Source organism: Ovis canadensis, chromosome 1 (assembly GCF_042477335.2).
Source record: "Ovis canadensis isolate MfBH-ARS-UI-01 breed Bighorn chromosome 1, ARS-UI_OviCan_v2, whole genome shotgun sequence".
NCBI classification, from domain to species: Eukaryota; Metazoa; Chordata; class Mammalia; order Artiodactyla; family Bovidae; genus Ovis; species Ovis canadensis.
This window is the reverse complement of record NC_091245.1, coordinates 198,736,337-198,761,570: the sequence shown is the minus strand read 5'-3', so window position 1 is coordinate 198,761,570 and position 25,234 is coordinate 198,736,337.

Below are 25,234 nucleotides of genomic sequence, written 5' to 3'. Positions count from 1 at the left end.
ATGTATTCTGAGTGTTCTGAAAGTTTGTGCATTAGGAATAAGTCAAAGAATAGAAGCAAAACTAAAGAAAGCAAAATTAGGTTACTTTTATGAGTAGCAATACTCCTATAGCAAAAAAGAAAAAGTACATCCTTTCTAATTCAGTTTTTATTTATTAACATGATTGATTAATAAATCTTTTGGCTTTAATATTTCAAATAATCTTCATTTTCACTAAAGGACAAAGATGACTAATTCTTCTCAGCAACGAGTCTAGGAGTGATAGAAAGTCATGAATCAATTATTTTAGTCCCATCTCTCTTGCTGAGTTGGTCTGTGACCTTCAAACATTTTTTTCAATGACCTGATTTATCCACTTATAAAACAGATAATTGTTTCTTTTACAGTCACTGAATTTTAGATTTTGTTATGTTATACAAAAATTTTAAAGCATCTTTATGAAAAGTATTTTTTTAAAGACACTCAATTCAAAGGAAAGTTGAGTCCTATGTAAACCTGGGTTCTGTTCTTTTTCTGAGCAACATTAATAACAAGATGTGAATTGATTCCTATCACTGCTTTTCCATATTATTCATTCTTCATTTCTTCACTCCCTCTTGAAAATGACTGCTCTCAACAGCTCATCTTATGCCATCCCCCATATGCACCTCAAGAAATGAGCAGTTTTCTATTGGCATTGTATCTTCAATAGTTTATGGCAGTGTCTGCTATGTTAGGGAATTCACTGATAAGTATAAATATTAGTGGAGTCCTTTGCTGAACCTTCACTGTTTTTCCAAGAACATTTATCTGAGAATTGTAGACTGAGAACTCAATACTTATTTGATGAATTGAATTACATGTAGTTTAATAGATTGAAATACTGGAAACTTCGAATTAATATGAAGACAGATTCTTTCTCTTAAATCTCCTCAGTTAGCTGGTGAAGCAAACAAGTTTATTCGATATTCACAAGCACTTCATTCTGCTGATTGTATATCACCCAAGTCATCACAAATACAAATCCTCTCAGATTTAATGATGTCTGTGAATAGAAGATGGAACATGTAGGACAGGGTAAGGAGAGCCATTTACCCTCAAAATGGAAAGCCATGAAAATAAAGAGAAAGGAGTCTTCAGTTCAGTTCAGTTGCTCAGTCATATCTAACTCTTTGCAACACCATGGACTGCAGCATGGCAGGCATCCCTGTCCATCACCAAATCCCGGAGTTCACTCAAGCTCACGTCCATCGAGTCGGTGATGCCATCCAACCAGCTCATCCTCTGTCATCCCCTTCTCCTCCCACCTTCAATCTTTCCCAGCATCAGGGTCTTTTCAAATGAGTCACTTCTTCATATCAGGTGGCCAAACTATTAGAGTTTCAGCTTCAGCCTCAGTCCTTCCAGTGAATATTCAGGACTGATTTCCTTTAGGATGGACTGGTTGGATCTCCTTGCAGTCCAAGGTACTCTCAAGAATCATCTCCAACACCACAGTTAAAAAGCATCAATTCTTCAGCTCTCTGCTTTCTTTATAGTCCAGCTCTCATATCCATACATGACTACTGGAAAAACCATAGCTTTGACTAGATGGACCTTTGTGGGCAATGTCTCTGCTTTTTAATATGCTAAGTTGGTCATAACTTTTCTTCTAAGGAGCAAGCATCTTTTAATTTCATGGCTGCTGTCAGCGTCTACAGTGATTTTGGAGCCCAAGGAAATAAAGTCTGTCACTGTTTCCACTGTTTCCCCATCTGTTTGCCATGAAATTATGGGCCCAGATGCCATGATCTTAGTTTTCTGAATGCTGAGTTTTAAGCCAACTTTTTCACTCTCCTCTTTGACTTTCATCAAGAGGCTCTGTAGTTCTTCACTTTCTGCCATAAGTGTGGTGTCACCTGCATATTTGAGGTTATTGATATTTCTCTCAGAAATCCTGATGCCAGCTTGTGCTTCATCCAGCCCAGTGTTTCTCATGATGTACCTTGCATATAAGTTAAATAAGCAGGATGACTATACACAGCCTTGAGGTACTCATTTCCCTATTTGGAACCAGTCTGTTATTCCATGTTCAGTTCCAATTGCTGCTTCCTGACCTGCCTACAGATTTCTGAAGAGGCAGGTCAGGTTTTCTGATATTCCCATCTCTTTAAGAATTTTCCACAGTTTGTTGTGGTCTACATAGTCAAAGACTATAGTCAAAGACTTCCCTGGTGGCTCAGAAGGTAAAGCGTTTGCCTACAATGCGGGAGATCCGGGTTCAATCCCTGGGTGGGGAAGATCCTCTGAAAAAGGAAATGGCAACCCACTCCAGTATTCATTCTTGCCTGGAAAATCCCATGGAAGGAGCCTGGTAGGCTACAGTCCATGGTGTTGCAAAGAGTCACACACAACTGAGTGACTTTACTTCTTCACTTCACATAGTCAAAGACTTTGGCATAGTCAACAAAGTAGAAGTAGATGGTTCTCTGGGTCTCTCTTGCTTTTTTGATGATCCAGCAGATGTTGATAATTTGATGTCTGGTTCCTCTGCTTTTTCTAAATCTAGCTTGAACACCTGGAAGTTCATGGTTCACATAGTGTTGAAGCCTGCCTTGGAGAATTTTGAGTATTACTTTACTAGCATGTGAGATGAGGGCAACTGTGCAGTAGTTTGAACATTCTTTGGCATTGCCTTTCATTGGGATTGGAATGAAACTGACCTTTTCCAGTCCTGTGGCCACTGCTGAGTTTTCTAAATTTGCTGGCCTATTGGCATTTCCTAAAACAGAAACCAACTATCATATTTATAGTGATTCATTTTTGGATTTCTTAAATCAGTATTTCTCAAAGTACAGAATCTGTAACATCAGCATAAGCCCCTCTCCCCAATGCTATTTAATCAGCCACTGAGAGGAAATCCATAAATTTGTGTCTGAAGCCCATTAGATGGCTGTGATGTAATTGAAGTTTAAGAATCCTTGTTCTAAATCATACAGGTAACTAGTTAAGAGAGTTAGGACTTGAACCTAGACATCCAAGGTCAGGAAATTTGAATACATAGAGCAAAAATCATACTATAAAATGTTGCAAGCCAACTAACCTTGTGCTTTTTAAGTAATACCCTCTCCTTGAATCATTCCTGAAGCTATTCATTTTAGAAAGACCATTTAGAAAAACATAATACTCTAGTCACTATGCATGTGTGTATGCTAAGTCTTTTCAATCATGTCTGACTCTTTGCAACTCCATGGACTATAGCCCACCAGGCTCCTCTGTCCCTGGGATTCTCCAGGCAGGAATACCGGAATGGGTTGCCATGTACTCCTCCAGGGGATGTTCCTGACACAGGGATTGAATCCACACCTCCTGCAGCTCCTACATTGCAGGAGGATTATTTACCTCTGAACCACCTTAGAAACCTTCTAGTCACTATACTCCCTGTGTCATTGGCATACTAGTCATTTCCCAGAATAAATTATTGACCCAATTTCTCATGGCTCGCTATATCCAAACCCATGCTATAGCCTCACTATGGACAGAGAGTGCTTCTCTGCCCCTTGACTGTTGCCTTGGCCACATGACTTACTTTCTTTTGCTAAGATAAATGCAAAAGCATCCTATTTGTGAGCACAGGCCTTAGGAGACATGTATGGCTTTTCTTGACCTTTCCTGCTTATGCCCATCTTGTGAGACCATGTTCAGTTAGCCTGTTGCTCAAATTAGACATAGGAAGCTGGTTGTTCTGCTGACCTCCCAACAGTGAATAAGCATAGCCAGGATACCTGCCCAGTGTGAAGCAGAACTGGGTCAGCCAAGCTTCAGCCAACCCAGAGATCTGAGTGTTATATCCTACTGGGATTTCATAATTATTATGCAGAAAATGCTATCCAATAAGCCCAGTAGAGAAATTAGAAGGATAATGGTTTTCCAAATGCCTCTGAGCTCTAGCTTTTAATAATTTGTGAAGTACTCTTTAAATGGTGAATTTAGATGTTCTAGTAGAAGGTAAATAAGATAACCATCCTCTAAGAAAAGTATGTAATGATGCATCAAACTCCACAGTTACTATCAAAATATGTTTTAAAATTGTCTATGTTTCCAAGAGTAACAAAATTTTTATTAATATGGGCTCTTCTTTCTAATTCAGGTGAATCAGAATATCTGAAAGTGTATACTGGGATTTTTTAAGATGAAAAATATATGTACACTAGTGACAGTAATAGAAAATGTTAGCATTGACCTCTACAGTCACTGAGTCCAGATATAGAATTTCATGGTATATGCTCAACACAATCAGTAGATTACTTTATCAGTAACATAATATTAGTATCATAGCATCAGTACCATAACATTGTTATGCTAGCAAGTTCTCTAGTTCAGCACTTGTTAGTTTCCCAGAACATGACAACTGTTATTTCCTGCTTGTATTTAAATCAAATAAATTTCTGGTACTTTCATGTAGAAGGATGAGTAAGAAAAGTTTTTCTACCTTTGTGGCTCTAGGGTTTTTAGTTTATAATGAAAATATTTTAAAAATAAGGTTAAGGCCTACAATTTTCTGGAATTTGACTACTTTGCTTCTCTACCATATTTTTGTCTTCATTTATTGAGGTTATTATACAGCTATTCATCTTTGCTCAGTTACTGTGTATATTGCATTGTTTAATTATATAATGTTAATTCAATTTTACATTCCTGGCATAAATTACATATAGTCACAATGTGTTGCAGTTTTTAATTCTTTACTGAATTCAAATTTACAGTATTTTATTGAGAAACTAAATGTTTAGACTTCTGAGCATTCAGTTCAGTTCAGTTCAATCATTCAGTCGTGTACGACTCTTTGCGACCCCATGAATCGCAGCACGCCAGGCCTCCCTGTCCATCACCAACTCCCAGAGTTCACTCAGACTCACGTCCATCAAGTCAGTGATGCCATCCAGCCATCTCATCCTCTGTCATCCCCTTCTCCTCCTGCCCCCAATCCCTCCCAGCATCAGAGTCTTTTTCCAATGAGTCAACTCTTCGCATGAGGTGGTCAAAGTACTGGAGTTTCAGCTTCAGCATCATTCCTTCCAAAGAAACCCCAGGGCTGATCTTCTTTAGAATGGACTAGTTGGATCTTCTTGCAGTCCAAGGGACTCTCAAGAGTCTTCTCCAACAGTTCAAAAGCATCAATTCTTTGGTGCCCAGCCTTCTTCACAGTCCAATTCTCACATCCATACATGGCCACTGGAGAAACCATAGCCTTGACTAGACGGACCTTAGTCGGCAAAGTAATGTCTCTGCTTTTCAACATGCTCTCTAGGTTGATCATAATTTTTCTTCCAAGGAGTAAGCGTCTTTTAATTTCATGGCTGCAGTCACCATCTGCAGTAATTTTGGAGCCCCAAAAAATAAAGTCAGACACTGTTTCCACTGTTTCCCCATATATTCGCCATTAAGTGATGGGACCAGATGCCATGATCTTCGTTTTCTGAATGTTGAGCTTTAAGGCAACTTTTTCACTCTCCACTTTCATTTTCATCAAGAGGCGTTTTAGTTCCTCTTCACTTTCTGCCATAAGGGTGGTATCATCTGCATATCTGAGGTTATTGATATTTCTCCCTGCAATCTTGATTCCAGCTTGTGCTTCTTCGAGTCCAGCGTTTCTCGTGATATACTCTGCATAGAAGTTAAATAAGCAAGGGTGACAATATACAGCCTTGACATACTCCTTTTCCTATGTGGAACCAGTGTGTTGTTCCATGTCCAGTTCTAATTGTTGCTTCCTGACTTGCATATAGGTTTCTCAAGAGGCAGCTCGGGTGGTCTGGTATTCCCATCTCTTGAAGAATTTTCCGCAGTTTATTGTGATCCACACAGTCAAAGGCTTTGGCATAGTCAATAAAGCAGAAATAGATGTTTTTCTGGAACTCTCTTGCTTTTTCCATGATCCAGCAGATGTTGGTGATTTGATCTCTAGTTCCTCTTCCTTTTCGAAAACCAGCTTGAACATCAGGAAGTTCACAGTTGACGTATTGCTGAAGCCTGGCTTGGAGAATTTTGATCATTACTTTACTAGCGGGTGAGATGAGTGCAATTGTGCGGTAGTTTGAGCATTCTTTGGCACTGCCTATTTTTGCAGATTGGAAAGAAAACTGACCTTTTCCAGTCCTGTGGCCATGCTCAGTTTTCCAAATTTGCTGACATATTGAGTGCAGCATTTTCACAGAATGTTCTTTCAGGATTTGAAATAGCTCAACTGGAATTCCATCACCTCCACTAGCTTTGTTCGTAGTGATTCTTTCTAAGGCCCACTTGACTTCACATTCCAGGATGTCTGGCTCTAGATGAGTGATCACACCATCGTGATTACCTGGGTTGTGAAGATCTTTTTTGTACAGTTCTTCTGTGTATTCTTGCCTCCTGTTCTTAATATCTTCTGCTTCTGTTAGGTCCATACCATTTTTGTCCTTTATCGAGCCCATCTTTGCATGAAATGTTCCCTTGGTATCTCTGATTTTCTTAAAGAGATCTCTAGCCTTTCCCATTCTGTTGTTTCCCTCTATTTCTTTGCATTGATCTCTGAAGAAGGCTTTCTTATCTCTTCTTGCTATTCTTTGGAACACTGCATTCAGATGCTTATATCTTTCCTTTTCTCCTTTGCTTTTTTGCCTCTCTTCTTTTCACAGCTATTTATAAGGCCTCCCCAGACAGCCATTTTGCTTTTTTGCATTTCTTTTCCTTGGGGATGGTCTTGATCCCTGTCTTCTGCACAATGTCATGAACCTCAGTCCATAGTTCATCAGGCACTCTATTGATCAGATCTAGTCCCTTAAATCGACTTCTCACATCCAGTGTATAATCATAAGGAATTTAATTTAGTTCATACCTGAATTGTCTAGCGGTTTTCCCTACTTTCTTCAATTGAAGTCTGAATTTGGTAATAAGAAGTTCATAATCTGAGCCACAGTCAGCTCCTGGTCTTGTTTTTGTTGACTGTATAGAGCTTCTCCATCTTTGGCTACAAAGAATATAATCAATCTGATTTCAGTGTTGACCATCTGGTGATGTCCATGTGTAGAGTCTTTTCTTGCATTGTTGGAAGAGGGCGCTATTCATTGCTAAAAGGAAATAAACTATTAAGCCATGATAAGACACAGCAGAAGCTTAAATGCGTATTACTAGGTTAAAGAAGCCAATCTGAGAAGGTTCTTCACTCTATTATTTGGCAGCCTGGGAAAAGCAAAACTACTGGGGCAATAAAAAGATCAATGGTTGCCAAGGATTGATGGGTGAGTGGAACGATGAATAGGCAGAACACTGAGGATTTGGGGGCCAATGAAAAAATTCTGTATGATAACATAATGATGGATAAATATCATTATCCATATACAACAACAAGAATGAGCTGTAAATTTACACAATGAACTTTGGGTAATTATGATATGTCAAAGTAGGCTTATCAATTGTAACAAATACACCGCTCTGATGTGAATGTTGATAAGGAGGGAGACTGCGAGGTGGAAGGGATGGGAAATCTCTGTACCATTTCCTCAATTTGCTGTGAACTTATAACTGCTCCAAAAATTATCTGTAATAAAAGAGTTCAGTCTCTCATGAACAGCAAGAATAATAAATTCATATTCTGAATGTTTCATTCCACTCACAATGCTCTATTCTCACTTGTTTTGTGCTGTTAACTTTCTATATAGAAAATGACCTATTCTGACATTTTTTTGTGTTAGATAATAGGATCATTGAGGCTAGAAATTCTCTGTAATTTGGCTGAGACATGAGGGACACACTTAAGTCCCCATCACTTGAAAGGTTACCCACCTAAAAGCTATTATTTTTGACCTATGACCTCAACTTCATTATTTTTATAGGCTGAAATGAGAAGGTCTTTATGAATACTCCATCCTTAAGATTAAAAACTCCCTTCAAGAGCTCAGGAAATATGTATTACTATTTTATAAAAATATTTTAATTATTTATGGAGAATAAAGAAATATATATAAGTGAAAATATGATAAGGTCCTTGGGAAATTTTCTAAAATTTTGTAATTTCTCCATTTACCTAAGTAGATACTTACTATGCAAACATCTATTAAAAAGATGCATACAAAGATAAACTCATCCAATCCCTATCACTAGTGAGTTCTCAGTTAGTGGGTGTGGGGTGAAGCAAAGTATATTTATATCATTAACTACAGCCATAAACTTATAGGAACTGAACTACAGGGAAGAATTAAATATATGATATAACTGGTTATAGGAATCATGCTCTGCTATAAATGAGAAAACTCTTCTGATTCCTTGAGTTACAAATAGCATGTTAGCTAACTTGGCTCATAAATATCTAAGCATCAGACCACTGGAATTAGAGTCTTGGAATTCCTCATTTAAGACCATTCCATCTTTGATTTTTCTAAGCTAATGCCAAACTTAATATAAGCAGTTACTTAATGCACAATAAAAAATTCATTATAATAAAAATCATAATACAATTTTAAAAAGAGTAGCACGGGCTGATATTGATTCATCTCCAAGAAACTTACAGGCACCACGCTAAGAATTTTGTTGTTGTTCAGTTGCTCAGTCGTGTCTGACTCTCTGCAACCCCATGGACTGTAGCACGCCAGGCTTTCCTGTCCTTCAGTATCACCTGGAGTTTGCTGAAACTCATGTCCATTGAATCAGTGATGCCATCCAGTCATCTCATCTTCTGTCATCCCCATCTCCTCCTGCCTTCAACATTTCCCAGCATCACATCTTTTCCAGTGACTCAGTACTTCACATCAGGTGGCCAAAGTATTAGAGCTTCAGCTTCAGCATCAGTCCTTCCAATGAATATTCAGGACTGATTTCCTTTAGGATTGACTGGTTTGATCTCCTTGCTGTCCAAGGGACTCTCAAGAGTCTTCCCCAGCACCACAGTTCAAAAGCATCAATTCTTCAGTACTCAGCCTTCTTTATGGTCAAACTGTCACATCCATACATGACTATTGGAAAATCCCCATAGCCTTGACAATACAGACCATGCTGGGCAAAGTGAAGTCTCTGCTTGTTAATACTTTATCTAGGTTTGTCATAGCTTTTCTCCCAAGGAGCAAGATAATACTCAAAATCCTTCAAACTAGGCTCCAAAAGTGCATGAACCGAGAAATTCCAGATGTACAGGCTGGATTTAGAAAAGACAGAGGAACCAGTGATCAAATTGCCAACATCCATTGGCTCATAGAAAAAGCAAGAGAATTCCAGGAAAACATCTATTTCTGCTTTATTAACTACCCTAAAGCCTTAGTCTGTGTGAATCACAACAAACTGTGGAAAATTCTTAAAGAGATGGGAGTACCACACCATCTACCTGCCTCCTGAGAAACTTGTATGCAGATCAAGAAGCAACAGTTAGAATTGGACATAGAACAATGGACTGATTCCAAATAGGAAAAGGAGTATGCCAAAGCTGTATATTGTCGCCCTGCTTATATAACTTCATGCAGAGTATATCATGGAAATGCTGGGCTGGGTGAAGCTTAAGTTGGAATCAAGATTGCCAGGAGAAATATCAATGACCTCAGATATGCAGATGACACCACCCTTATGGCAGAAAGCAAAGAAGAACTAAAGAGCCTCTTGATGAAAGTGAAAGAGGAGAGTGAAAAAGCTGTCTTAAAACTTAACATTCAGAAAATGAGGATCATTGCACCCGGTCCCATCACTTCATAGCATAGATTGAGAAACAATGGAAACATTGACAGACTTTATTTCCTTTGGCTCCAAAATCATTGCAGACAGTGACTGCAGTCATGAAATTAAAAGACGCTTGCTCCTTAGAAAAAAAGTTATGACCAACCTAGGCAGCATGTTAAAAAGCATTTTATATTTTTTATTTAATTCTCACAATGGCCCTTTGAGATAGCTATTACTTTTATCACCTCAATAAAGATAAAATGAGGGTTAGGAAATTAAATCACATGCCAAAAATCACACAAGATCAGCAGGTTGGAAAGAATACACCCCAACAGTCATCTTCCAGAATCCTAATTCTTCCCAAGACCAGTGCTGTTTGTTATGTATTAGAGGGGAGGACTTTCACACTCAGGCTGGATACCTTTCTGAGTTTCAGACGTTACCCCAACTGCACCCTTTACCCTATCCAGGCAGCCTATAGTACTGGTGTTACTGAGTCTAAGCTCACTCTGCTTACTGCACAACAGACCAATAAATCTGAGAAATAAGGTGTTGAGGCAAGGAGTATCACTTTATTAGGAAAGCTCACAGACTGAGAAAATAATAAATTAAGTCTCAAAACAACCATCTTGTTAGGAGCTGAATGCTGAGTTCTTTTATAGAGCAGATATGAGTGGAGGTAAGGAAATAAATGGCCAGCTTGTGGAAGGGATGTGTTAAACTTGTCTTTCCTGCAGACATTCACAGGTGAGCAGGGTCAAATATCTCTCTGTGATCTGAACAAAAGGTTAAACAGAAAGGCAGAGGGGTAGGATTCTCCGAGGCATATCATCATATATGATCATAATAACAAAAACAAACAAAAACTAGTAAAAGAAACATTTCCAACATGGACTCAGAATTGATTTTTCCCTGTAATACTTCCTTATAAAAAAAGATCTTCATGATCCAGATAATCAGGATGGTGTGATCACTCACCTAGAGCCAGACATCCTGGAATGTGAAGTCAAGTGGGCCTTAGGAAGCATCACTACGAACAAAGCTAGTGGAGGTGATCGAATTCCAGTTGAGCTATTTCAAATCCTGAAAGATGATGCTGTGAAAGTGCTGCACTCAATATACCAACAAATTTGGAAAACTCAGCAGTGGCCACAGGACTGGAAAAGGTCAGTTTTCATTCCAATCCCAATGAACGACAATGCCAAAAAATGCTCAAACTACCGCACAATTGCACTCATCTCACACGCTAGTAAAGTAATGCTCAAAATTCTCCCAGTCAGGCTTCAGCAATACATGAACCGTGAACTTCCAGATGTTCAAGCTAGATTTAGAAAAGGCAGAGGAACCAGAGATCAAATTGCAAACATCTGTTGGATCATCAAAAAAGCAAGAGAGTTCCAAAAATATATGTTTCTGTTTTATTGTCTATGCCAAAACTTTTGACTCTATGGATCACAACAAACTGTGGAAAATTCTTAGAGATGGAAATACAAGAAAACCTGACCTGCCTCTTGATAAATCTGTATGCAGGTCAGGAAACAACAGTTAGAACTGGACATGGAACAACAGACTGGTTCCAAACACGGAAAGGAGTATGTCAAGGCTGTATATTGTCACCCTGGTTATTTGACTTATATGCAGGGTACATCATGAGAAATGGTGGACTGGATGAAGCACAAGCTGGAATCAAGATTGCCAGGAGAAATATCAATAACCTCAGATATGCAGATGACACCACCCTTATGGCAGAAAGTGAAGAAGAACTAAAAAGCCCCTTGATGAAAGTGAAAGAGAAGAGTGAAGAAGTTGGCTTAAAGCTCAACATTCAGAAAACTAAGATCACGCCATCTGGTCTCATCTCTTCATGGGATATAGATGGAGAAACAATGGAACAGTGACAGACTTTATTTCCTTGGGCCCCAAAATCACAGCAGATGGTGACTGCAGTCATGAAATTAAAAGACGCTGCTCCTTAGAAGAAAAGTCATGACCAACCTAGATAGCATATTAAAAAGCAGAAATATTACTTTGCCAGCAAAGATCCATCTAGTCAAAGCTATGGTTTTTCCAGTAGTTATGTGTGGATGTGAGAGTTGGAGTATAAAGAAAGCAGAGAGCTGAAAAATTGATACTTTTGAACTGTGGTGTTGGAGACGACTCTTGAGAGTCCCTTGGACTGCAAAGAGATCCAACCAGTCTATCCTAAAGGAAATCAGTCCTGAATATTCATTGGAAGGACTGGTGCTGAAGCTGAAACTCCAATACTTTGGTCACCTGATGCAAACAATTGATTCATTGAATAAGACTCTGATGCTGGGAAAAATTGAAGGCAGGAGGAGAAGGGGATGACAGAGGATGCATGGTTGGGTGGCATCACTGACTCAATGGACATGAGTTTGAGTAAACTCCAGGATTTGGTGATGCACAGGGAGGCCTGGCATGCTGCAGTCTATGGGGTCACAAAGAGAGGGACACAACTGAGTGACTGAACTGAACTGAACTGCAATACTGGTAAGAGCATAGACTTCAAAGACAGATATAACTGCATCCAAATACCTTGCTGCCTTACCCGCAGCTTGCCATTTTACCATTTTACAAGTAATGGAGATAACCATTTTATGTTGTTGTGAGACTTAAATGATATATAAAAATTGAATTATAATGAAAAGGATCTTGTTACCTCTGTTTCTTGAATATACTTGTACTTCTCCAGTTTTAGGTCTTTTCTCACCTTTTTTCTTCTGCCTGGAAGATCTTTCAAGTTAAGTCATTTCTCAGAATATTCTCTATGTGAAAAACATTTTAAGCTATCAAAATTCAAACCATCCTTCAAGTTCCAACTTATATTTCACTCCCTGTGTGACTCCATGACCCATCTCTTCCCTGAGGAATAAGTCTGCCTTCTGAATCCACAGGTATTATTCTTAATGCTTACCATAGTTTGCCTTATATGAAATGGATGGGTGTATGAAGCGCCAAGACCATAGATTTTGTCAGTTTGTCATCCTTGTTCTCCCCACCAGAGCCTTACATAGTAATCTGTTTAGAATAGTTACTCCATAGAGGTATTGGGGCTTCCCTGGTGCCTCAGACTGTAAAGAATTTGCCTGCAATGCAGGAGACCAAAGTTTGGTCTGGAGCAAGGAATGGCTACCCACTCCGGTATTCTTGCCTGGAGAATTCCATGGACAGGGGACCCTGTCAGGCTACAGTTCATGGGGTTGTGAAGAGCTGGACGCGACCGAGTGACTATCACTGATTCAGAGGTTTATTGAAGTGAGTTGTTTAGATTTAAACTATTAGAAGTTTGATATTCTATGCAGAAACACGCAAATTAGGATGTTCTTATCCCCTGCAGAGACTGTAGCTGACAGAATCAATTGTTGGATGACAGCTCTTTACTCTACTGTCTCTCTTATTTTGTGCACTTAAATAGTACAGAGGAACCTTGTCTACATTATGTTGTTATGTATCTTTATTGCTTTTTACAGTCTATGTAGACAGAAAAGGGCAAATCAACAGTAAGGCCTTTTAGACAAAATAAGGTCTAAGCTTGTCATGACCTACTCACTCAGTCATTATTCTGAGCATTCCACAGACTCATCCTGCCCTTTACAAAATGTGGTTATGCAGTCTATTGTCTTCATAATATCATTTTATTTACAATATTTGCTGAACAGTGCTACTAATTAAATGTGTGTGTGTATGTGTGTGTGTGTGTGTGTGAAAACGCGCTCGTGTGCATGCGCGCTCAGAAGGTATAAATATGATAATTTCTCTTTTTGTTAAATGTAAGTATCATGATAATTTCTGAGTGTTTGCATATAAAGTGAAAGAAAGTGAAAGTCAATTAGTCGCGTCTGACTCTTTGCAACCCAATGTATTATACAGTCCGTGGAATTCTCTAGGCCACAATACTGGAGTGGTAGCCTTTCCTTTCTCCAGAGGATCTTTCCAACCCAGGGGTCGAACCCAGGTCTCCCACATTGCAAGTGGATTCTTTACCAGCTGAGCCACAAGGGTTTGCATCTAAGATCCATAATACTTAGTAGGACTTTAAATCTACTCAACATTGTAAGGTTTCTGTGCTGGGAAATCAAACAGCAATAATCTGCTTTAAAATCTATAGAGAAAATCATCCAAGAGATAGCCACTATTAAGTAGCCTTTGAGACAGACGGATAGCATCTGCCACACACCGATCTTTATGTTTTCAGCCCCATTTCTCAGTATTTCCTCAGATGAACACATAGTGCATGTAAACTACTATCTTCACTGCCAGTTCTCCTGCTTTCAAGCCTTTGAATACACTGCCCATCAGGACTGTCAAAAAATAAAAATTCCATGGGCCAGTTTAATTACTGCCTCTTGAATCCCTCAACATTTAATAATAATTTTGGTCCTCTGCCTGTATCTCTTTAAATCACCCTTATTCTGTCTCTCACATATTATTAATAGAAAAGGGATAAGCATGTTAAAAAAGATTTTCTTACTTAATACTTACATTGACCCAAAAAGAAAATAATAATATTCCATTTGCCTGGCAGGCTACAGTCCATGGGGTAGCAAAGAGTCGGACATGACTGAGCAACTGAGCACACAATATTCTATTTATTTATACTAAAAAGTGTGAGGACCAGAAAGGTCAAATAACTTGCCCAGTGGCACCTAGCTTGAAATTGGCAGAGGTGGGATCCAAGCCTAAATTATCTGTCTCTAGAGATCAAATTGTTAACACTGCTCTACTGACATCCTTAAAGTGACTTCTATTGTGATCTGTATGTTTTATCCCTGCGACTAGACTCTGTATTGCTCTGCGGCAAAACTTGTGTAAGTGGTTCTTTATATAAAAGTAATTTGTATTCTTCATTTGTAAATAAATACTGTATGGTCTCCATATCAAATTACAACCCTATTAGGATTTCCTGTTGGCTCTCAAAGGCTGCAAAGGGAAATAGGGACAAACAAAAGGAAATGTTCATTAACTAAAACTTTGGATCACAGAAAGAACACCTAGTCTCCCATAGTTTCTAAAGGAAAGCCTAATTATTGCTATTCATTTCTTACCTTAAATGTGTATTAGCATAGTTAGAAATTTCATTTTCAAAAAAAGATTAAAAAGAGCAGAAAATAACTCTAAAAATTGATTTAGAACATGCTAACTCAATATTGCTAAAACAAAACTTTACTCAAATGGGCGCAGATATTAAACATTTAAATGTGTATATTCACTATATTCTATAAATATTTAAATAATATGATAATGTTAAGTAGATCATTTTAATTTGAAGAATTAAAATTGGGAAACCAGAGTTATAATAACAGTAGAAGCATATTACTCACTATAGGCTAAGATGTTGATTTTTTTTTACACCATATATATTGGCATAAATAATTCAGAGAATGTTTTATTCAAAGACATAGGACATAAACAATAAAAATTTGAAAAGGGACATAGAAAATAAGAGCCAGTGCTAACAGAAAAAAAAAATTGGTATTATAATTTATAAAGTATCAATTGAATATCCTGGTATTTTGTGCAAAAATCAAAATAAGAATATAATAAACTCCTAGATGTTTATCACAAAAAGGTACTAATTGTGGCTTTAAAAAGGATACAGGTTTTACTAAAATGAAATTTAAAATATATTTTATTTGGCATGTAATATCTATTTTTGAGAGTAGAAATTCTCAACCACAAATTTGTAACAAATATGAAATCTGACTTATTAAAATATTTAATGATTTCTGTGAAAGTGAAGAATACATTTAAAATAACTCAGTTGAGGCTTCTACGAGAAATATGAACTGAGAGGAAGAGACCAATCCATTTCAAATATGTAAACATACATCATATAATTTGAATCAAATTAAAATTTATAATGTATAGAAAGAGAAACCCCTTAGATAATTATATCTAAATATTATATTTCTCATTTTAATTTTTATTAGATGTTTCCTAATTTATGCCTAGCTAATTCTTCTACATCTTTTACTCTAACCATCATCTTATAATACAACCATATAGAAATATTTGAAATTCTCTCAATAGGCTTGTTATTTCTTGCCTTTGTGCTATTTTACATTTTTTTAATAGAAAAAAATGACTATTCTCCGTATCCTATAAGATATTAATCAGAATCTCTTTGAAAAATCTCTTTAATCCACAGATAAAAGATCAGTTTGTTTCTCCTCTCTGTTTACACATTTTAATAATTGTTAAAATAATTACTTTGCATTGGTTTCTCTGAAAAGATCTGTAAACTCAAGGGCATGGGATATATTTTGTTCACTTTAAATTAATATTTTATATATAGGATTTATTAATAATTCTATGCTGAATAAATGATCCATTTCAAACCATCAGAAATTGGACAAGTGATAGAATGCATTATTACAGAAGAGTGGATATAATGTTAATCTTTGAAGTAAAGTATTAGGTAAAACCAAATGGTTCATAAAAATAGTTATAAGGCAGATTTTTCACACTAAAACTTAAAAGAGTGATTCTACTTGTAGGAATTGCCCAGGCCACACGAGGGTGTGGTGGTGGTGTTGTGTAGTTGCTAAATCATGTCTGACCCTTTTGTGATCCAGTGGACTGAGCCAGCTGGGCTCCTCTGTCCATGAAATTTCCCAGGCAAGAATAGTGGAGTGGGTTGCCATTTCCATCTCCAGGAGATCTTCCCAACCCAGGGAACCTTAGCAGGCAGATTCTTTACCACTGAGCCACCTGGGAAGCATACTCTACCAGATAAGGGAAAATGATCGATACATTTTGCTGATTATACATTCTAATCATCCACCCAATAAAGAATTTCTTTCTTTTCTTTTCTTTTTTTTTTTTTAGTTTTTCAAAACAGTTCAGTTCAGTTGCTCAGTCATGTCCGACTCTTTGCAAACCCATGGACTGCAGCACGACAGGTTTCCCTGTCCATCACCAACTCCCAGAGCCTGTTCAAACTCATCTCCATAGAGTCGATGATGCCATCCAACCATCTCATTCTTGTCATCACCTTCTCCTCCTGCCTTCGATCTTTCCTAGCATCAAGGTCTTTTCCAATGAGTCAGTTCTTTGCATCAGCTGGCCAAAGTATTGGAGCTTCAGCTTCAGCATCAGTCCTTCCAATGAATATTCAGGACTGATTTCCTTTAGGATGGACTGGTTTGATCTCCTTGCAACCCTAAATAATTAGAATGTTGACACGGTACTCAAGTTGTTAAAGAATGATTTGTATAGAATTTCCAGATACTCCCCAAGAGGAAAACACATTGGGAAATTCCAAAGGCTTATACAAGACAGACTTTTAAAAGCAAGCAGCAACTTCTGTCTACTCAAGTTCTTGCCTGGAAACATTGTAAGGAAGGCAAAACAACAGAAATAATATGAGTGGATTGATGGAGAAATAAGTTTCTTCATGTTGCTTGAAAATGCTTAATTCATCTGTTTAGTTATTCCCCTTGCTTGCTATTATCTTAGAAGCATTTCTCTCCTAAGAAATAACCATTTTACTTATAGTTTGTGATCCTCTTTTTCAAGGATCTGCATTTGTCCAAGTTGGGACAAGGCTCTAGTACATTTAGAATAGTTGGTTTTACTTCTCTTTTTCTCCATGGGGTATCTTGATGATTAGGGATTGTTGATTAACTGCTTTCAATGTGTCAAATATTTTTTTACTTTATTTTTTCCATTTAGTTTAATTTTTATTTTATATTAGAGTATAGTTGTTTTATAATGTTGTGTTAGTTTTAAATGTATAGCAAAAAGATTCAGTTATACATATACACATATCCATCCTTTTCCAGATTCTGTTCCCATATGGGTTATTACAGAATATTGAGTAGAGTATCCTGCTGAAGCACTTTTTAGAGATGAGTGCTATTAATACACAGCAGATGCTTCATAAAAGTTTCAATACATGGGAACTTGAGGGAGAAGACTCAGAAATGTATTGTTTTGTCAGATTATTCTGAAGGTCATATCTAAGAAGCTACTATTTAGAGGATTCCTTAAATAAAATGGTTGAATCTGGCATTTTAAGATTTATATTTTAAGAATATTTTTGGAAATAAAACTCAATAATAAGATGAATTATAATATTATCCTACTTTTATAAGCATACCAAGTAATTGGTTAAAATTTTATTGGCAGTTAATAGTCAAACAGATAAGTGAGACCCCAAATGTCAAAGGCTAAATGTCATTCACTTTCAGTTCCAGTTCTAATAAAATCAATGCTCTATGTATTACACAAATCCTTCCACCATCTACATTCTAAAATGCTTGTCTCCACACAAATAATTTAGTATGCATTATTTTATATATTTATAAAGCTTATTTCACCTAGAGCCAGACATCCTGGAATGTGAAGTCAAATGGGCCTTAGAAAGCATCACTACGAACAAAGCTAGTGGAGGTGATGGAATTCCAGTTGAGCTATTTCAAATCCTGGAAGATGATGCTGTGAAAGTGCTACACTTAATATGCCAGCAAATTTGGAAAACTCAGCAGTGGCCACAGGACTGGAAAAGGTCCATTTTTGTTCCAACCCCAGAGAAAGGCAATGCCAAAGAATGCTCAAACTACCACACAATTGCACTCATCTCACACACTAGTAAAGTAATGCTCAAAATTCTCCAAGCCAGGCTTCAGCAATATATGAACCGTGAGCTTCTAGAAGTTCAAGCTGGTTTTAGAAAAGGCAGAGGAAACAGAGATCAAATTGCCAACATCTGCTGGATCACAGAAAAAGGAAGACAGTTACAGAAAAAAACATCTATTTCTGCTTTATTGACTATGCCAAAGCCTTCAACTGTGTGGATCACAATAAACTGGAAAATTTTTCAAGAAATGAGAATACCAGACCACCTGACCTGCCTCTTGAGAAACCTATATGCAGGTGAGGAAGCAACAGTTAGAACTGGACATGGAACAACAGACGGGTTCCAAATAAGAAAAGGAGTACATCGAGGCCCTGCTTATTTAACTTCTATGCAGAGTACACCATGAGAAACGCTGGGCTGGAAGGAGCACAAGCTGTCATCAAGATTGCCGGGAGAAATATCAATAACCTCAGATATGCAGGTGACACCACCCTTATGGCAGAAAGTGAAGAGGAACTAAAAAGCCTCTTGATGAAAGTGAAAGAGGAGACTGAAAAAGTTGGCTTAAAGCTCAACATTCAGAAAATGAAGATCATGGCATCTGGTCCCACCACTTCATGGGAAATAGATGGGGGAACAGTGGAACCAGTGTCAAACTTTATTTTGGGGGCCTCCAAAATTACTGCAGATGGTGACTGCAGCCATGAAGTTAAAAGACGCTTACTCCTTGGAAGGAAAGTTATGAGCAACCTAGATACTATATTCAAAAGCAGAGACATTACTTTGCCAACAAAGGTCCGTCTAGTCAAGGCTATGGTTTTTCCAGGGGTCATGTATGGATGTGAAAGTCGGACTGTGAATAAAGCTGAGGGCCGAACAATTGATGCGTTTGAACTGTGGTGTTGGAGAAGACTCTTGAGGGTCCCTTGGACTGCAGGGAGATCCAACCAGTCCATTCTAAAGGAGATCGGTCCTAGGTGTTCTTTGGAAGGAATAATGCTAAAGCTGAAACTCCAGTACTTTGGCCACCTCATGCGAAGAGTTGACTCATTGGAAAAGACTCCGATGCTGGGAGGGATTGGGGACAGAGGATGAGATGGCCGGATGGCATCACCGACTCAATGGACGTGAGTTTGGGTGAACTCCAGGAGTTGGTGATGGAGAGGGAGGCCTGGAGTGCTGCAATTCATGGGGTCGCAGAGTAGGACACAACTGAGCGACTGAACTGAACTGAACTAAAAGCTTATTTTACTTATTCCCCTCAAATAGATTAAAAAAAATATTTATAGTTACCAACACCTAGGAAATGGCAGTATTATCTTCTGCAGGTTTTTTCACCAATTTTATAAAGTATTCAAAGCATACCCTAAGCTATCTAATTAATAGGATTTAAAGACATCTTAACTTATTCATATATTCTAATCAACAGATGCTTACAAATATATAATCAAGGGTAATAAAATCCTGTTTAGTCTTAATATGATTGTGAAAATGCCTTAAAAAGAGTCACCATTTGTTTGCCACTTCCAAACATGATCCAAAACGCTTGACAGACTAAACTTTCCTCTTCTCCATGCCCTTCTCTTACTTCTGTATCCTATCCAACATCAGAGGAGAAAGCAAGTGTTTTGTCTGTTACCTTGAAGTCAAGCTGTTAACAGTTCTGTGTGCCTGGTCCCTCAGCTGTGACGTATCCTAAGGCAGTTTGAGAAACAGAAGTAACAAATAAACAGGGAGGAGAGTTAGGTACTATACTAAGAATTTTCACATATGTTTCACTGCTGCAGTGACAATGCTCTGAAAAGCAAGACAGTTCTGAAAACAGGTTGCAGAGCATCCATTTGCTTCCCCAAAATGTAATGACTAAAATTTTTATAGGAACTTGTTTAATATTTGGAGCAAGGTTTTCTAGTCCATGGTAAATGCCTATATCTGAGGATCAAATCTAGAGATTAAGGATCCACACAAAATGTTTTACTACAAATAAAATTCCCCGTTAGTGGAATGAATAATCTGTATTTATTTATACCTTGCTCATGATCATTTTGAAAGCTACAAATTCAGCAGTGACATATGGTACATCCAAAAGGCCTAAAAAATCTAAATTTTTTTGACAGAGATGTTCTTTGGCTTTTTCTCACTATTCATGTTACTAAATACTGCTGTGATAAAACTACTTTTATGGAATCTCAAAATAAAGACCTAATAAAATACTACACTGTCTAGAAGTTTCTATAATACTATAATCTGTCTACTACATCTAGACTTGTGATTCCAATGAAAAGGTATATGATATAACATATACTTGCATCCCTCAATTTTAACTAAATTTAAATTCCAGACTTCTTTGCTGGAGTTTGAAACTTCTACTTACTGCCCTGGTTCCTCTCTGTAAATGCGTCTTAGTAACAGTGATTTTGAGATAGCTATTCCGTTGAGATCTCAGATTATCAGAGGGTCAAATCTAACCTGCTATTACTGTTATTAATCTTCCTTTCTCAGTGACAGCATTCCTTCTGGCAGTCTCTGAGTGTTACAGAGGCATTGTAGTTCAATCATCCAAAGGGAGTTTCAACTTTAAAAATATATCCTGTTAGTGCAATGGAAGAATGTACTGTAATTTAGGGCAAAGGAAGGCAAGCAATTTTCTAAAAGGTCATTTCAAATGGAAATCATAATAAAAGTGTAAAATCTTTATTATTTCAGCTCTAAGAAACATCTTTATTTTTTCTATGGCTACAGTTTCACAATGTTACCAATATCCTTTTTTATTCACTTGACAAGCATTCAGATGGTAAAGAATCTGCCTGCAGTGTGGGAGATCTGGGTTTGATCCCTGGGTCAGGAAGATCTCTGGAGAAAGAAATGGCAACCCACTCCAATATTCCTGCCTGGGAAATTCCATATACCAAAGAGCCTGATGGGCAAAAATCCATGGGGTTATGATGAGTCAGATACAACTGAGTGACTAACACTTTCACTTTTCAAGAAAAAAATCTTTATTATTTGTGGCTTCAGTGTTGCAGCATTACCAATATCCTTTTGTATCCATTTGACGAGTTTTAGTAAAATTATGAAAAGCAGCAAATCATCTTGGAATTTTAGTAAACATACTATATTGGATAAGGACACAACTTCTCCTCAGTATGGTTCCTAGTCTCCTCCTTCTCCTATTTATTGCTATTCAGTTGCTTATTTTATTTCAAAGTGACTTTCATGGAATTAGAGCATATTGAACTAGAAAGGAATATTGAAAGCATCATGCTGCTGATAAGGAAATCAAAGCATAGAGACTCGAGTGATTTAGCCATAAGCAGACAGAGTAGTACGAGTGCCTGATTTTCTTCTGGGTTTTGCTGCTTTATATCATTAAATGATATATGTGCTGCTGCTAAGTCACTTCAGTCATGTCCGACTCTGTGCGACCCCATAGACTGCAGCCCACCAGGCGCCTCCATCCCTGGGATTCTCTAGGCAAGACTACTGGACTGGGTTGCCATTTTCTTCTCCAAATGACATATATGCCTGTGATCAAAATAACTTCTGGATTTTAAACAACAATAGAACTGCTATTATGTGACTAACAAAGGTACCCAAACATGCTCAAGCCATTTGATTTCCTCAGTGTTATGCAGCTTTCCTAAATTATACATTTAATTATATGTCCTTGGTAGTTTTTTTTAAACGTTTCAGCATTCTCTACTCAGTGTCATTCCGGAATGTCAAAAAGCTGGCAATTATTGGATTTTTGGTATCGTGAACAAATGAATCAATGTTTTCTTTATCTCTCTCTTATTTGGGAAGCAACAGAGAGATTTAGTGACAGACAGGCTTCCCTGGTGGTTCAGATGGTAAAGAGATCTGCCTGCAATGTAGGAGACCTGGGTTCAATCCCTTAGTCAAGAAGATCCCCTGGAGAATGGAATGGCTACCCACTCCAGAATTCTTGCCTAAAGAATTCCATAGATGGAGGAACATGGCAAGCTATAGTCCACGGGATTGCAAAGAGTGGTACATGATAGAACAGTCTAAGAAACAACGACTTGGAAAAATTCTATTATTATTATCCTACTATAATTATTATTATTTATATTAATTTTTGATCAGTAAATAAATGTGTGGAACCAACATCATCCCTTGTTGATATATTTTTAAAATAGGAGTCATGATACCACTTTCTTTAACCAAATTTTTGAAGATAAATTTTAACAAATTGTAAATACATCTTCATTCTTAAAGCCAATATTCTGAAGTTAGAAATAATAATTCCACATAATTCAACATTTTTTCTATTATTTTCTTTTGAAAATACTTTGTTTTGATACTTATTTCATATGCCAGGCAAAATACTAATGAGTTACAGGATCCAAAATTGAATATAATATGGTTCTACTCTCAAAAGAGGTTTCATCTATTGTCTAAATAAGAGACATTTAAACAAATAAATGGCAACTCACTCCAGTACTCTTGCCTGGAAAATCCCATGGGGAGGAGTCTGGTAGGCTGCAGTCCATGGGGTCGCGAAAAGTCAGACACGACTGAGCGACTTCACTTTCACATTTCACTTTCTTGCATTGGAGAAGGAATGGCAACCCACTCCAGTGTTCTTGCCTGGAGAATCCCAGGGACGGCGGAGCCTGGTGGGCTGCCGTCTATGGGGTCACACAGAGTCGGACACAACTGCAGCAGCAGCAGCAAATAAAAGTAAAGTGTTAAATGGGGATGATATGAATACAGAATGCTACAAAAAATGTGTTATAATAATATGAATAAAATAATGTGACTGTAGTGTGGGGCACATAAAGTTTTATAGATGGAACACTCCAAAAATATTTATAATAGCTTATATATTCTCAACACTTTCTATATGTTACATACAATGCTAGGCACTTAGCAAATAGTATTTCCTAATAAGAATAATAACCCCCATTTTGCAAAATGGGAAACTAAAGACTATATAATCAGGCTCACATCAAAAGGTTATAGAACTTATCCAAGAACATGCAACATAAATGACAGAAGTAAGATTGAAGTGAGTAGAGCCTTATTCAAAATCTGCATATACAACTATATTTGGTGAAACAGACATAGCTTTTTCAGAGCTAGTTTGTAGATGTTCATTGAATTTTACATTAGAAAATTTGAAATTTATTTAGTAGTCAAATACTGCATACAATATCATTTACTTGTTATGTGATCAACTAAAAATTCTAATTTTGCAGCTCCAACATTGCCTTACAGAATACTCTGTATCCCAACTCAAAATTTTAAAGCAATAAATATTATCAAAGATATGACACCAAAAAAATAATGTTCAACTAAAACTTTTTTATAATACAGTTTCATTTTGTCATGTTTCCTTGCAATGTTTCTTTTTTTTTAACAAAATAAGGCAACATCACTTCACTATTATTTTTATTTAAATTTTAATCAAAATTAACTGAGATTATTTTAATAGTCCAGTGGTAAAGGAGTCTCATAGAAAAACAATAATTCACTACCCTAGCATGTATTTTTACCAGTCTTGCTCCACAGAGGTAACCAATAAACCTAAGTCCAAATTTTATTCTATTATATCCTACTTTATGAATGTAGTCTTTGTCTCTTAATTTTATGCTAAAAGGTAAGAGTTTAGTTTAGTTTGTACTATCACCCTATCTTTTTAAGTCCAGTTTTTATGTCACTATTCTAAATTTCTTGTCATTTCAATATTCAAATAACATACCTACACCCTGATTTTTTTTCATTACCCGTAGACTCCCCATGTGCCTCCCTATCCATAGATACCCAAATAGCTCTCTATTTAGCAAGCAACCGCAGAAACCCTTCCCAAGGTCTGTCTCTTAAACATTCCTATATGTTTTTAGAGTGATTAACATGTATATTCTACTTGGAAACCATACCCATCTTTCAAGATTTGACTATAGATTGATTCTAAAATTTGGCAACCAAAATCACATCATTTACATTTTATGGTAATATAATTTTTTTCTGCTAAAAACTGAAAATTTGTGCTAGAATTATCTTTCTTCTCTTTGACTCCAACATCATAATTCCTATGCTTCTCTGTTCTTACTGCCAAATTTCAAAGGATTCTTCTGATTTATGCTAGCAGCCCTGAATTAATTTGTATTCCCCCAAGCTAGCTCTAGGGTATTCCATATGACCATGAAGAGAGAAAAAAAAAATCTTACTTTTTGAAGACTTTCAATTACACCACCTGTTTTATTATCACATGTTACCATCATTACCTGGCTCACTGTCTTCGCTGAGTCCAGAGCCTCACTGATGTTCAGCAAATCAAACTGACTCTCTCAGCCTTCAGTTCACCTTAGGCATAGTCCATCTTTTACTTTTCTCTGCTATGTATCAATCAACATTTCTTCCATCTTTATTCTGTCTACTATGTCTACTTGAAATCTTTGGTTTATTATTTCTCTCACTGCTGCCATTAATTTTCTTATCTTTCTTTTATTTTAAAGCAAGAGGAATGATATGCATACCACATTTCACTATCATGAGTCAGGAGAAGTACTAAATTTGGGATTAATTGAAGACATCTTTTCAGATTTTGCTCTTTTCATTTAAAGCTTCCACACTCTTTGCTTATTCTATAGTTGAAACTTCCTGAAATGACTAATGCAAGCAATGTCAGGTTATAGTTTTCCAATGGTTTTCAATGAGAAGGCATACTCTCCCCCACTCTGCTTCCTCTACTTTCTCTACAGTCTATCAGAGGAAGTCACATGAGTCCTAACGGTTTGCAATTTGTCTCCATTTAAAATAGACTTTGTTTTTTAGAAAAGTTCTAAGCTGACTGGATAAATGATCAAAAGAGACAAAGAGTAAACACATCCTTCTACCCCTACATGGGTGCAGCCTCCCCCATGATCAATATTCCCCCAAGAGTGGTACATATGTTACAGTCAATAGACCTACATTGTCACAACACAGTTGCCCAAAATTTACGTTATGGTTCACTCTTGATGTATA